Below are 12,369 nucleotides of genomic sequence, written 5' to 3'. Positions count from 1 at the left end.
TGTATGGGTTCAAATTTGAACAACTACGACCGTTGATGAGTACGACAAACGACGAGATCCTCGTAGCTCGACATCCTGCAGGGGACGACCTGCAGGCGAACAAGAGACTGTACAACTTTTGCAGTAGTGTAGGCCCATTAGGGGACATTAGGAATATTCTTTCGAATATTTCCTATGAGTTGTCTTTTAGGGCTTAGAAGAGGTTTGTCCCTTATTTATAGAGCGTAAAACAACCTTGTAAGCTCTCTGGGCATTTTCCTAACTTATAACACTTGCTTACAAAAAACGATTGATGTCATTATTGTTTAAGGATTCATCTTGATAAGGTCAAGAAGTATTACCTTCTATAGTCACCTTGTATATCTTTTATTCTGGAGATTATTATACTCAGCTAAGATTTACTCCTTCACTTTTTTTGATTGATTTGTTCTAAAAGGTTTCAATATCTTTTGAATCAAACAGAAAGTAATATCAATTTTCATAGCGCCTCCTGAGAGTAGAAATAGAAACGACAAAAGAAAATTCAAAACAAGGAAGGATTTGCAAAATACATATAAAATTCATGTTTCCGATGCAATACAAGCTTTAATAATAGTTACATCCGGCGCAAAAAACATAACTACATCCACAACAGATCCAACAATCACTACAATCCTCACGAGTAGTGCAATGTCTATTACAAGTGAAAAGATTGTTAAGTTGTGGGAGTAGCATCCTCTCGAGTTTTGAGAGATCATGATCAACAATTCATGCAGCCAAAACTTGTGTCTTGGAGAACCACGACAAATTAACTGCAATATTCCACCAACATAATTATCAAAATTTAAGTAAGATATAATATAAAATTACATATATATCCAAATGTCCTACACAAAAAACATGCATATATCCTTAGTATATGAATGAAAATATGTTTGTAGTACCATAATATAGATTTCCAATCTAAATAGAGATAGAGATAGAGATAAATACTAATTAGTGGTTGTTATGAGAAGAACCGTCAAAACGTGACCAAACTTAAGTAATGCTATTTTAGAAATAGTACTTTATGCTCGATAAGAAGTTTGTACGAGCATCTCATTATTTTTCGAAGGTCACAATTTATAGGCAACATGTGATAATTAATTGGCTCAATAACGTCACAATAATTGTTTTCTTTATCATTTCTTAGCTTATTTATTTATTGAAGTCTTGCCCAATTTGGCAGACAATTTTTGAATAATGCAAATTTTAAATAATTAATCTTGTAATCTTAAATTACACATCTTGAGAAGTAGCAGTGGAATTTTAAACTAAATATATTTCATAATTGGCCGTTTTAAGGTGCTAGTTGCATTACTTCTCTTATTATATTGTAAAAATTGTACGGGACGCTCTATTTGGTCGCCTCCATTTAACCTATACCCATTTTTTAAAAAGTTTTAACTTGTACCCAATTTTTAAATAACTTCAGCCCCTTTCTCCTCCTCCTTCGTTTTCTTCTTCTTCTATTAACAATTGAAAGGCACTATGATTAATTCTCTAATACTACCACCATTCCATATGTTTGACCAATTACAAAATTACAAGTTAACAGTTGACTATGGCAAGACTTATTTGCTTCGAATGGTGAATGTTGTAATGAACAATCAAATATTCTTCTCTGTGGCAAATCATCAAATCACAGTAGTAGGATCATATGCTGCCTATTTAAAGTCATTTAAAACAGATTATATCATAATTTCCCCTGGAGAGACCATTGATTTATTACTTGAAGCAAATCAACCCCTTAGCCACTATTACATGGCTTCAAGAGCTTACAGTAGCAACCCTGGAATTGGATACGATAACACAACCACCACAAGACTCATTTCCTCTCAAGTCTCACAAGATGTTAGGAGTTGTAGACAATGCACCCACAGATATCCAACAGTATGTCTTCTTAACTATCGAAAAAGCGAAAGAAACAAATACCTATGAACAAGGGGAGGATTACACTTATAGTGTAAATAGGCTAAAACTTCAGCTCTAGAGCTGAAGTTCGCTAGTTACAAACAAAAACTTCAGCTCTAGAGCTGAAGTTCGCTAGTTACAAACAAAAACTTCAGCTCTAGAGCTGAAGTTCGCCAGTTACAAAAACAAAAACTTCAGCTCTAGAGCTGAAGTTCGTCAGTTACAAAACAAAACTTCAGCTCTAGAGCTGAACTTCAGGCAGTTACAAAAACAAAAACTTCAGCTCTAGAGCTGAACTTCAGGCCCGGCTACTAGAATGCTGAAGTTTTGCGTGATTGTCTTTGCTACTTCAGCCCTGTATGCTGAAGTTATGCGAAAAAGCGGGTACGCTTGCAATTTTTTTGCAAAGCAGGCACAAATTAAAACGTGACACAAAAAGCGGGTATAGATGCAAATGGTAAAAATTGTACGGGGTCGCCCCCATTTAACCTATACCCATTTTTTTTTAAACTTTTTAACTTGTACCCATTTTTTAAATAACTTCAGCCCCCTTTCTCCTCCTCCTTCTCCTCCTTCCTTTTCTTCTTCTTCATAAGATCCTGCCTTTTTTATACTTTTTCCTACATGTTCTCAATAGCTGATGTCATTCTTCTATCTGATTCTTTTTCAATTCACCGCACCATTCATTAACCTTTAACTTTAAATTCACTTGCAGAATTGAGAATACTGATATCTAAAGTAGAAAACAATTCCAGTAAGCAGCGGTCACCCTTTCAAGAAACAGAAGTAAAATTCTTTTCTTTTTTTTCCATCTTAAGTTTTGATCTTTCTTTCAAATAAATAGAGTTAATCAACCTAAGCAAGCTAATTATGACTTATAATTGATAAACAGAATTTGTCCAAGGTTACTTCAACTGATGCAATGACTTATTCTTTCATATAAGTCATTTACAAAACAAAAACTTCGTCAGTTACAAAAGCAAAAACTTAGAGCTGAATGTCGTGGGTTACAAAACAAAAACTTGCTCCATTTACAAAAACAAAAATTTCAGCTCTAAAGTTCGCGAGTTACAAAACAAAAACTTCAGCTCTAGAACTGAAGTTCGTCAGTTACAAAACAAAAACTTCAACTCTAGAGCTGAAGTTCGCCAGTTACAAAAACAAAAACTTCAGCACACTTGGTTCAGCACACTTGCTACTTCAGGCCCGTCTACTAGAATACTGAAGTTTTGCGTGATTGTCTTTGCTACTTCAACCCCGTATGCTGAAGTTATGCGAAAAAACGGGTACGCTTGCAACTTTTTTTGCAAAGCGAACACAAGTTAAAACGTGACACAAAAAACGGGTATAGATGCAAATGCCCCTATTATATTGCCATTGTAATTCCACTTAGCACGTGATTTAATTAATGACCTAATTACTTGTTAATATTATTATGTAACTTTGGATAGCAAGATTACTAAATCTGACTACAAATGCATGTGAAAGACATTACTTTCGAAATACACACGTGAGAACTATTATTTCTTTTAGTTTGCGTCATGAATAGGCCAATTGATAGATCGGTGTAATTTTAATAAAGGAGTATGGGTTTACGTGCACTTATGCTTCTCTCTTTAGATTATATATAGCATTGTTGTGTTTCTTTAAAATACATTTTATGTGTGTATGCGCACCGCATGCGCGCAGAGGCATACCTAGAATTTTAACGTGGGGCACCACTATTTTGCTCAATTAGTGCCCCTAAAGACTTTTAATGTTCCAATATCAAGTTATTTATGTAATTATTTTTAAGGTATATACATATACAAAATTTATGCCAAAATTTACAGAGCCTGATGACCCTTCAAACAAAAAAGGGTCCGGGTTCAACTAGTCTTGCACTTCACTTTAAGACTGGTCCTTCAAACAAAGACTATAGTAAGCACAGATTTCCTAGGAAGAAAGATTTTCTCTCTTACCTAGAATTCGAATGCTTAGCTAAGACTATGCATAAGTCCGCCCCTATATGTGTATGTGTGTGCGCCCATACTCAAAGAGTATTGGTGCTATGGTTAGTGGAAAAATGAGGCTAGGGGTTCAATTCCCACATATATTTATCTTGGATAAATTTGTCAAATAGTTACTCAGCTTAGTGAAATTTTGTAGTAAAATTACTTGCCTTATCATAGATAGCAACAAAACAAAAATATTAGAGAGAGAAATAGTTATATATATATATATATATAACAAATTTTACACAATCATATCATATCATCTCAAAAATAAAATATTTACATGTAAATCTCAATAAAAAGTGGTATATTTAATCTTCATTATAAGGCTGGTTACTTGCTACATTCAAAATTAAAGTTGAACTGATAGTGTAAAAATTCTTAAAAGTTGATGTGACAAACTCGCTCCCATCTTTTGGAAGCTGGTAGATCTGGACCAAAAGAGTAATTTCAACAAAAATTCAATTTTGTAACTATTGAAATTAAAATTGTATTATATGATTTTTTGATTTGTCATTTCTCTCACGTAGGACATAAGTTTTGAAAATTTGTGTAAATTCTTTAGAATAGACTAAAACTAGGGGAAAATCCAATTTGGGTATAGAACATCTTGTAGGGTTCATGTACATGAGATTGGAATATATATATTACGCACTAATAAAATACCAGAAAATACAAATATACGTTATTAATCAACTAAACGGAAAATATATAAAAAAATTATTTATTCTCTAGAAAAATATTTTCCAGAAAATATTTTTCGGGAAAAACATTTTCTTTTTTATACCAAATACATCCAAAATAACACTGACAACACACGGAAACATACTTCATAACAAAATACATATAAGATTCATATAGTCGATCTTTGAGAGATGTAGTTCCTTCTACGGTTTTATGTCCAAATTGCTACAATGTATGGAAGTTTCACCATAGATATCAATAATTGCAGAACAATAGCAGCAAACCCAACAATCGTTGCAATCATCCTTAGTAGTGCAAGGTCTTTGACAAGTCCAAAGATCATTAAGTTGCGGGAGTAATCTCCTCTTGAGTCCTGAGAGATTATAATCAACAACTTGTCCAGCTAAAACTTGCTTCTTTGAAAGCCACGACGAATTGACTAAAAATATCCACCATCATAAATTATCAAAATAAAAAAAAATAGATACAATACAGAAAACATAAATCCACGTGTCATGCATAAAAACATGCGTTATGTCTTAAATGCATATAAATCCACGTGTCAATATATATATATAGAGAGAGAGAGAGAAATATAGAGAGACATACTAACCAGTGGCTGCTATGAGAAGAATTGTGAAAAATTGACCAAGCTTAAGCAATGCCATTCTTGAAGGAGGTATTTTGCGCTTAATGAAAGTTTTTGTGTGAGCATTTGCATATCAAAGGCCATAATTTATAAGCCTCGCTGATAATGAACTTTATTTAAATTATGATAATAATTATTATTTTTTAGTTTATTATTATTTCTTAACTTATTTTTATATTCAAGTGTAATCTAATTAAGTTGGCCAAACAATTTTTGAATAATATTCCCATTTGGAAAGTCCACTTAGCACATGGTTCAATTAATAACTTGCTAATAGTATATGTAACGTTGGATAAAAAGGTTATTATCTCCGGCTACAAGTGCACGTAAAAGACATTATTTTTCGAAAGAAGTATGTGAGAACTATTATTTCATTTAATTCTGGTCGTGAATATGTCAATTTTTAAATAAGTGCTATGACGTTTTGTCACATGTATGCACTTATAATATTAGCTTAGTATAACTGCTTACAATTATAAGTTGTTAATTATATGGAATATAGATCAAGTGTCTTTTCCATTTATATATTAGTAGTGGGGCATCTATTTAGGTTTTAAGAAACATAATTGACATTTCGCATTCTTAATTTTTTTTTTTTTGAGCATCTAAAAATAAATATTATGATTTATTAACAAGCATGGCGAGCAGAATATAGTTATACAATCTAGAGAAATATAGAGAGAGATATTAACTAGTGGCTGTTGTGAAAAGAATTGTGAAAAATAACCAATTTTAAGTGATGCCGTTCTTGAAAGTAGTACGTCGTGCTTGATAAAAGTTTTTGTATGAGCCATTAAATAGTTGTTTTCTTTATTATTTCTTAGCTTAATCTAACCCAAGTTGGGCGAATTTTCCTGCCGAATCAACTCTGAACTTTCCGAAATTCAATTCCGATCACTCGTACAAGTCATAAAACATGAAGTTAAGCTACTCAAGGCCTCAAACCACCAAACGACGCTCTAGAGCTCAAAACGACCAGTCGAATCGTTACAAAGTGCATCACGTATAAAGGCTGATTTGAGATTTAAATTTATACTATAATAGTAAAAAAGTTTACAGGCAAATATTCACAGATATTTAGTATTCATATATATAGAGAGAGAATTTAAGAAAAAGTTATTGAATACATGTGAATTCATAACCAACTCTCAAGATTTACCCTAATCATACATATGAATAAATGTTCTAGTACTGATCTATCAATTGGCATATTCACGATGTTAAACTAAAAGAAATAAGGGAAAAATGCCAGATTTGTATCTCTACTTTGGTAAATTGTTCACGTTTATACCTCGTCCTACTTTCCATCTAAATATGTCCCTACTATTAGCAAAGTAGATAAAATCGTCCCTAACCCTAACAGATTTCCAACGTGACAATGGACCCCTCAATTAATCTGCTAACTAGACAAAATATCAACCCAAATTTTAAAAGACCCATGCCCATTTCTTTGACCCAACTATCAAAATACTTTAGGAGTCCCACATCTCTCTCTTAATTCAAGTATTCAACCATAGCTTTTCTTCTTCCTCGTTTTTCTTTTCCAATTCTTGTTCTTCCTTTTTTTTTTTCATTTATGGCTATGGCTCAAGGTAACCAACTGAAAATTTTATCAAAAAGAAAATATTGTGAACAGAAGACAAAAAAACAATTTGAAAAATTTAGAAGATTCCATAATAAAATAAAAACTAAATACACATTGAATAGCATATCATCAGTCGAAAAAAAGGATTTTCATGACAAAAAATGAAACAGACAAATCGGAGATGGATCCCTCTTTCTAACCTTCCCCCTCCAAATATTTGTGGGTCTCCTTAACAATACTAATCTAGTCAAGATTCAATCAGTAGCAACCACAAATAAAATCCAAAATATGTAGAAAAATTAGCTTATGTGTGTGCACTAAAACATTCGAGTCCCTGAAATAGAAAAGAAAAAGAAGAGAGCTCTCTTTCTCATGGTTTAATGGAAGTGAAAGAGAACGGTCGATGGCAGCGACTGGGGCAGCTTAGCCATGGAGGAACAAAGAGGAGTGTCAAATTATCATTAAACCAACTTCTGAATACAGTAGTGAATTTTTCTTTTTCAAGTGTCGACGAAGAACACAAAGAAGAAATAGTTGGGTCGTGGATTTGTTTGTTACGTTGATTTGTATCCAGATTTTGACCCATTCAATTGTTATAGTTGGGTCGACATGGGTCTTTTAATTTGGGTTGATATTTTGTCTAGTTGGCAGATTAATTGAGGGGTCTCATTGCTACATTGGAGATCTGTTAGGGTTAGGGACGGTTTTATGTACTTTGCTAACGGTAAAGACATATTTAGACAAAAAGTAGAACGAGGTATAAACGTCAACAATTTATGAAAGTAGAGATACAAATCTGGCCTTTTTCCCAAGAAATAATAGTTCAGATCTCCCAAAAATAACGACTTTCACATGCGCCTGTAGTCAGACTTTGTAATATAGATATCCAAAGTTACATGACAATACTAACAAGTAATCAGGTCATTAATTCAAGGGAAAAAATAAAAAATAGTCAAATTTATAACTGATAATTAAAAAATAACCATAGTTTCAAGCGTAATCGAAATTTAACCATATTTTCTAGTAAAGATAAAATTTGAACAAAAAATATTCTTAAAATTTTGGAGTTCGAATTTTTTACATATGAGATTCCAGTATAATGTATTGGAGTTCCAACATAATGTGCTGGAGTTCCAACATAATATGCTGGAAGTTTATATGCAGGAGTTCCATAATCTCGCATATTATGCTGAAACTTTTTATGTGTTGGAGTTCCAAAATAATATGCTGGAAGTTTATACGCAAGAGTTCCATAATCTCGCATATTATACTGTTACTTTCCGTGTTTCAGTAAAACAATGGCTATTTTTCAATAGCTTTACAAGCGCTAACTATTTTTCAAGTACCAGTGAGAAAATTGGCTAGCCCGTACTATTTTCACTTAATTGAATCATGGGGAAAAATTCAAAAATAGCCAGATTTACAACTGGTCGTTCGAAAATAGCCCAGTTTCAAAAGTAATCAAAATTTAGCCACTTTTCATGTAAAGATAAATCTGAGCGAAAACACTGTTCAAAACCTGGAAAATACGCCAGTATAATATGCTGGAGTTAAAGCATAAGTATGCTTGAACTCCAGCATATTATACTGGAGTTCCAGGATAAGTATGCTGGAACTCCAGCATAATATGATGGAGTTCCAGCATAAGTATACTAGAACTCCAGCATAATATACTGGAGTTCCAGCAAGTATAATTGTCCAGTATAATATACTGGAGTTTGGAGCACCGGTGCTCCAGTCTCCAGTATATTATACTGGAGTCAGCAAAGTATACCGGTCCAGCATAATATGCTGGAGTTCATACACAGGTGCACCGAACTCCAGTATATTATGCTGTATCGGTCTCTGTTGCAGCAAAATAGTGGCTATTTTTTATTGACTTCGTAAACGCTGGCTATTTTTGAATGATCAGTCCGAAAACTGGCCACACCGTGCTCTTTTTACTGAATGTGCTAAGTGAAATTCCCAATGGGAATACAATTCATAAATCGCTGGCCCAACTTGGGCTAGACTTGAATATTAAACTAAGCTAAGAAATAATAAAGAAAATAACTATTGTCATGACTCTTTTATAGCTCTCTAAAGACAGTTCATTATCAGCGAGGCCTATAAATGACAGTCTTTGAAGAATAACGAGATGCTCACACAATTTTTTTCATCAAGCACAAAATACTACCTTGAAGAATGGCATCGCTTAAGATTGGTCACTTTTTCGCAATTCTTCTCGTAGCAGTCACTAGTTAGTATCTATCTATCTCTATATTTTTCTAGATTGTAAATTTATATTATTTATGTGTCATTTATTATATACATGTAAAAGCATATGCGACTATAAACATATTTCATATGCATACAAGATATATGCGAGCATGTTTATTATGCATGATGTCTTGGATTTGTTCCTTTTGTTATATAGCTATCATACTTTGATTTTGACAACTTATGATGGTGAAAATTTTCAGTCAATTCGTCGTGGTTCTCACAGAAGCAAGTTTTGGCTGGACCAGTTGTTGATCATGATTTCTCAGGACTCAAGAGGAGACTACTACCACAACTTAATGATTTTCTCACTTGTAAGAGATCTTGCACTACTAGTGAGGATTGCAGCGATTGCTGGGTTTGTTGTAACTGTCTTGGACTTAGTAATGCAATTAGTAGTGTCAGACTTTGTACTAGCTTCGGAACATGAATCTTATATGTATTTATTCAAAGAACATTGCGACAAATCTTTGTTATGAATTGTCTTTCTGTGTGTTGTTAATGTTTCCTTTGGGTGTATTTCGTACGAAGGAAATATTTTCCACGAAAAATATTTCCTAGAAAATAAATGGTTTGCTTAAAGAATAAAGATACTCCAGTATTTGGTTGGTGAATGACAAATATTTTCCGGAAACTATTTTGTGGTGTTTATTTAGTTTGTAGAAAATATATCTCATTCTTATGTACATGAACTCTGGAAATTGTTTGTGTATCCTATATGTATATGTGTATCCTATATGGAAGTTGGAGAGTTGGAGAGGGAGAAGAATGCATTCATAGAGGGAGTCCGCACCCATGTCGAAAGTAATACAGTAACTTCTGCGCATATTGACTTTGCATCTTCTAACATCTCGAGTTTAATTAATATAATTATTCTCACGCTTTTCCATGACAATATTCTACTTGAGAACCAGAGATTGCGGAGTATGCGCCCGTGTAGAAAGGAAAGCGCACTTGAAATCTAGTCTATCTTAGGTTCAGTTTCAATCTAACTAACTTACTTAATTGGACGGAAAAGAGATAATAAAAAAACCTGACTTCTAGTCTTAAGAACCTTTTCGTTTTTATTTCAGGTGAACTTTTTAATTGAGCACGAAGCTTAAGAAAAAATAACTTTGAGAACTTGTGGTCTTATACATGTATAGGCAGAATAGCCTAATAAATACCTCTACTAGTAGCGTTTTGTCATCTCAGTCCCTATACTGTATAAGGTTTCATACAGACACTCGTAGTTGTTAAAACACATGTTGCGGAATATCGTGGGTTAACTAGCACGCAATCACACACAAAGCAAATAGAGAAGAAAAATCGACATAAGGATTTTACGAGGTTCTGCTAAGCCTAATCCTCGGGGCAAAAATAGAGAGAGTTTTCCCCTATGAATGAGAAGAAAAGCACAATACAATCTATAGAATCTTCAACTACAACCCCTATATATATATATATCCCAAAATGTGATGACCCAAAAGGTCATCTCGTGTTTTAGAACCCAATTCGGGGTTCCGAGGCCTTCAAGACCTCATTTTTCTTTCTCCTCGATTTGCGTACACAATCCGGGCGCGTTTCCGGAAAGCCTTTATGTGAAATTTAAGAAAAATATTAAAATTTGCCTTTAAAATTGATTAAAGTTGACTTTGGTCAACATTTTTGTTAAACGGATCCAGACCCGTGATTTGACGGTCCCGTAGGGTCCGTAGTAAAATATGGGACTTGGGCGTATGTCCGAAATCGAATTCCGAGGTCCCTAACTCGAGAAATGAATTTTTGAAGAAAATTATTTGTTGGAAAATATAAGGATTTTTAGAAATGAAATAGTATGTAATCCCATTGGTATCGGGCCCGCATTTTGGTTCCAGATCCCGGTAAAAGCTTGATATAGTATTTAAATCATATCTGTGAAATTTAGTAAAAAACGAAAGAGATTTGATATAATTCGGACCCTTGGTTGAGAAAATAGAAAATTTGAACTATCTTGAGAATTTCATGAATTTTGGTATTAAATTCGTTGCTTAAGATATTATTTTAGCCATTTGATCGCACGAGCAAGTACGTATAATATTTTTAGATTTGTGTGCATGTTTGGTTTAGAGCTCCGAGGGCTCAGGTTAGTTTTGGATAGGCCACAGAGTGAGTTTGAACTTAAAAAAATTTCTGTTGCATCTGATATTTGTTGAAGGCTCTGATCTCGCAATTGCGAGGTCAGGCTTCGCAATTGCGAGCCTGTCAGGCTTGGCAATTGCGAGGGGCTTTATCGCAATTGTGAAGAAGCCCTGGCTAGAATAGTTCGCATTTGCGAAGTCAACAGGGAGGGTCAACCTTCGCAATTGCGACAAATTGTCCGCAATTGCGACAGTAGCAGACATGCAGCAGGTTCGCATTTGCGAAGCCTGTCTTGCATTTACGAGCTTCGCAATTGCGAAGCTCCTGTCGCAAATGCGACATCTGCAACTGATCAAAACATCACTTGGACGGGATTTTGAACTCATTTTTCAAATTTTCAAACCCTAAACTCACGTAGGCGATTTTCCAAGGGAGAGTTCTTCCCCAAATCATAGGTAAAGGATTTCTAACTCATTTTCTTCAATCTATTTCATCATTTTACATGTTTTCATTCAAAATCTAGGGTTTTTTATGGGAAATTGGGTGTTCTTGGGTAGAATTTAGGAATTTCGAAATTTGGGAATTTGGACCTCAAATTGAGGTCGGATTTCAAAACCAATTGCATATTTGGATTCGTGGGTGAATAGGTAGTCGGGTTTTGGTTCGAATTTTGAGTTTTGACCAAGCGAGTCCGGGGTCGATTTTTGACTTTTTGGGAAAAACGTTGGAAAATCTGTACTCATACATTAGAATTGGTTTATTTATCGTTAATTGATGTTAATTAGTTAATTATGCATAGATTCGGGTGGTTTGGAAGTGGAAATCAAAGGAAAAAGCGATAATTGAGGCTTGATTTTGGCCGTGGAATCAAGGTAAGTGTTTGGTCTAACCTTAGCTTGAGGAAATAGGTGTTGTGTCTTAATTTCTACGTGTTAGTGTTGAGTACGACGTATAGGTGAGGTGACGAGTATCTATACGTTGGTGTCGAGCATGCAAGTTAGTCTTATATTGTGACTGTTGTGACTCTTATTATGTACTTTTCATGTTTAAATTGATGATTATCCATGTTGAAGAAGATTTATGATATTTTCTTGGTAATTGACCATTGTTGAGTATTGACTCAAGTTGAGACTTATTTTGTGAAGTTAATTGTTGAAACGAGGTTG

The 12,369-nt window shown here is 34.0% G+C and overlaps 1 long non-coding RNA gene across 1 annotated transcript; it reads left to right on the top strand.

Moving 5' to 3' along the window:
* Nucleotides 1-8,966: 8,966 nt before the first annotated feature.
* Nucleotides 8,967-9,583, top strand: LOC104226337 (uncharacterized). Its single transcript, XR_710828.2, has 2 exons — nucleotides 8,967-9,083; nucleotides 9,307-9,583. It is a non-coding gene; the product is annotated as an uncharacterized lncRNA (long non-coding RNA).
* The last annotated feature ends 2,786 nt before the right edge of the window (nucleotides 9,584-12,369 follow it).

Source organism: Nicotiana sylvestris, chromosome 10 (genome assembly GCF_000393655.2).
Source record: "Nicotiana sylvestris chromosome 10, ASM39365v2, whole genome shotgun sequence".
Lineage (NCBI taxonomy): Eukaryota > Viridiplantae > Streptophyta > Magnoliopsida > Solanales > Solanaceae > Nicotiana > Nicotiana sylvestris.
This window is presented reverse-complemented; position numbering and strand designations above follow the sequence as displayed.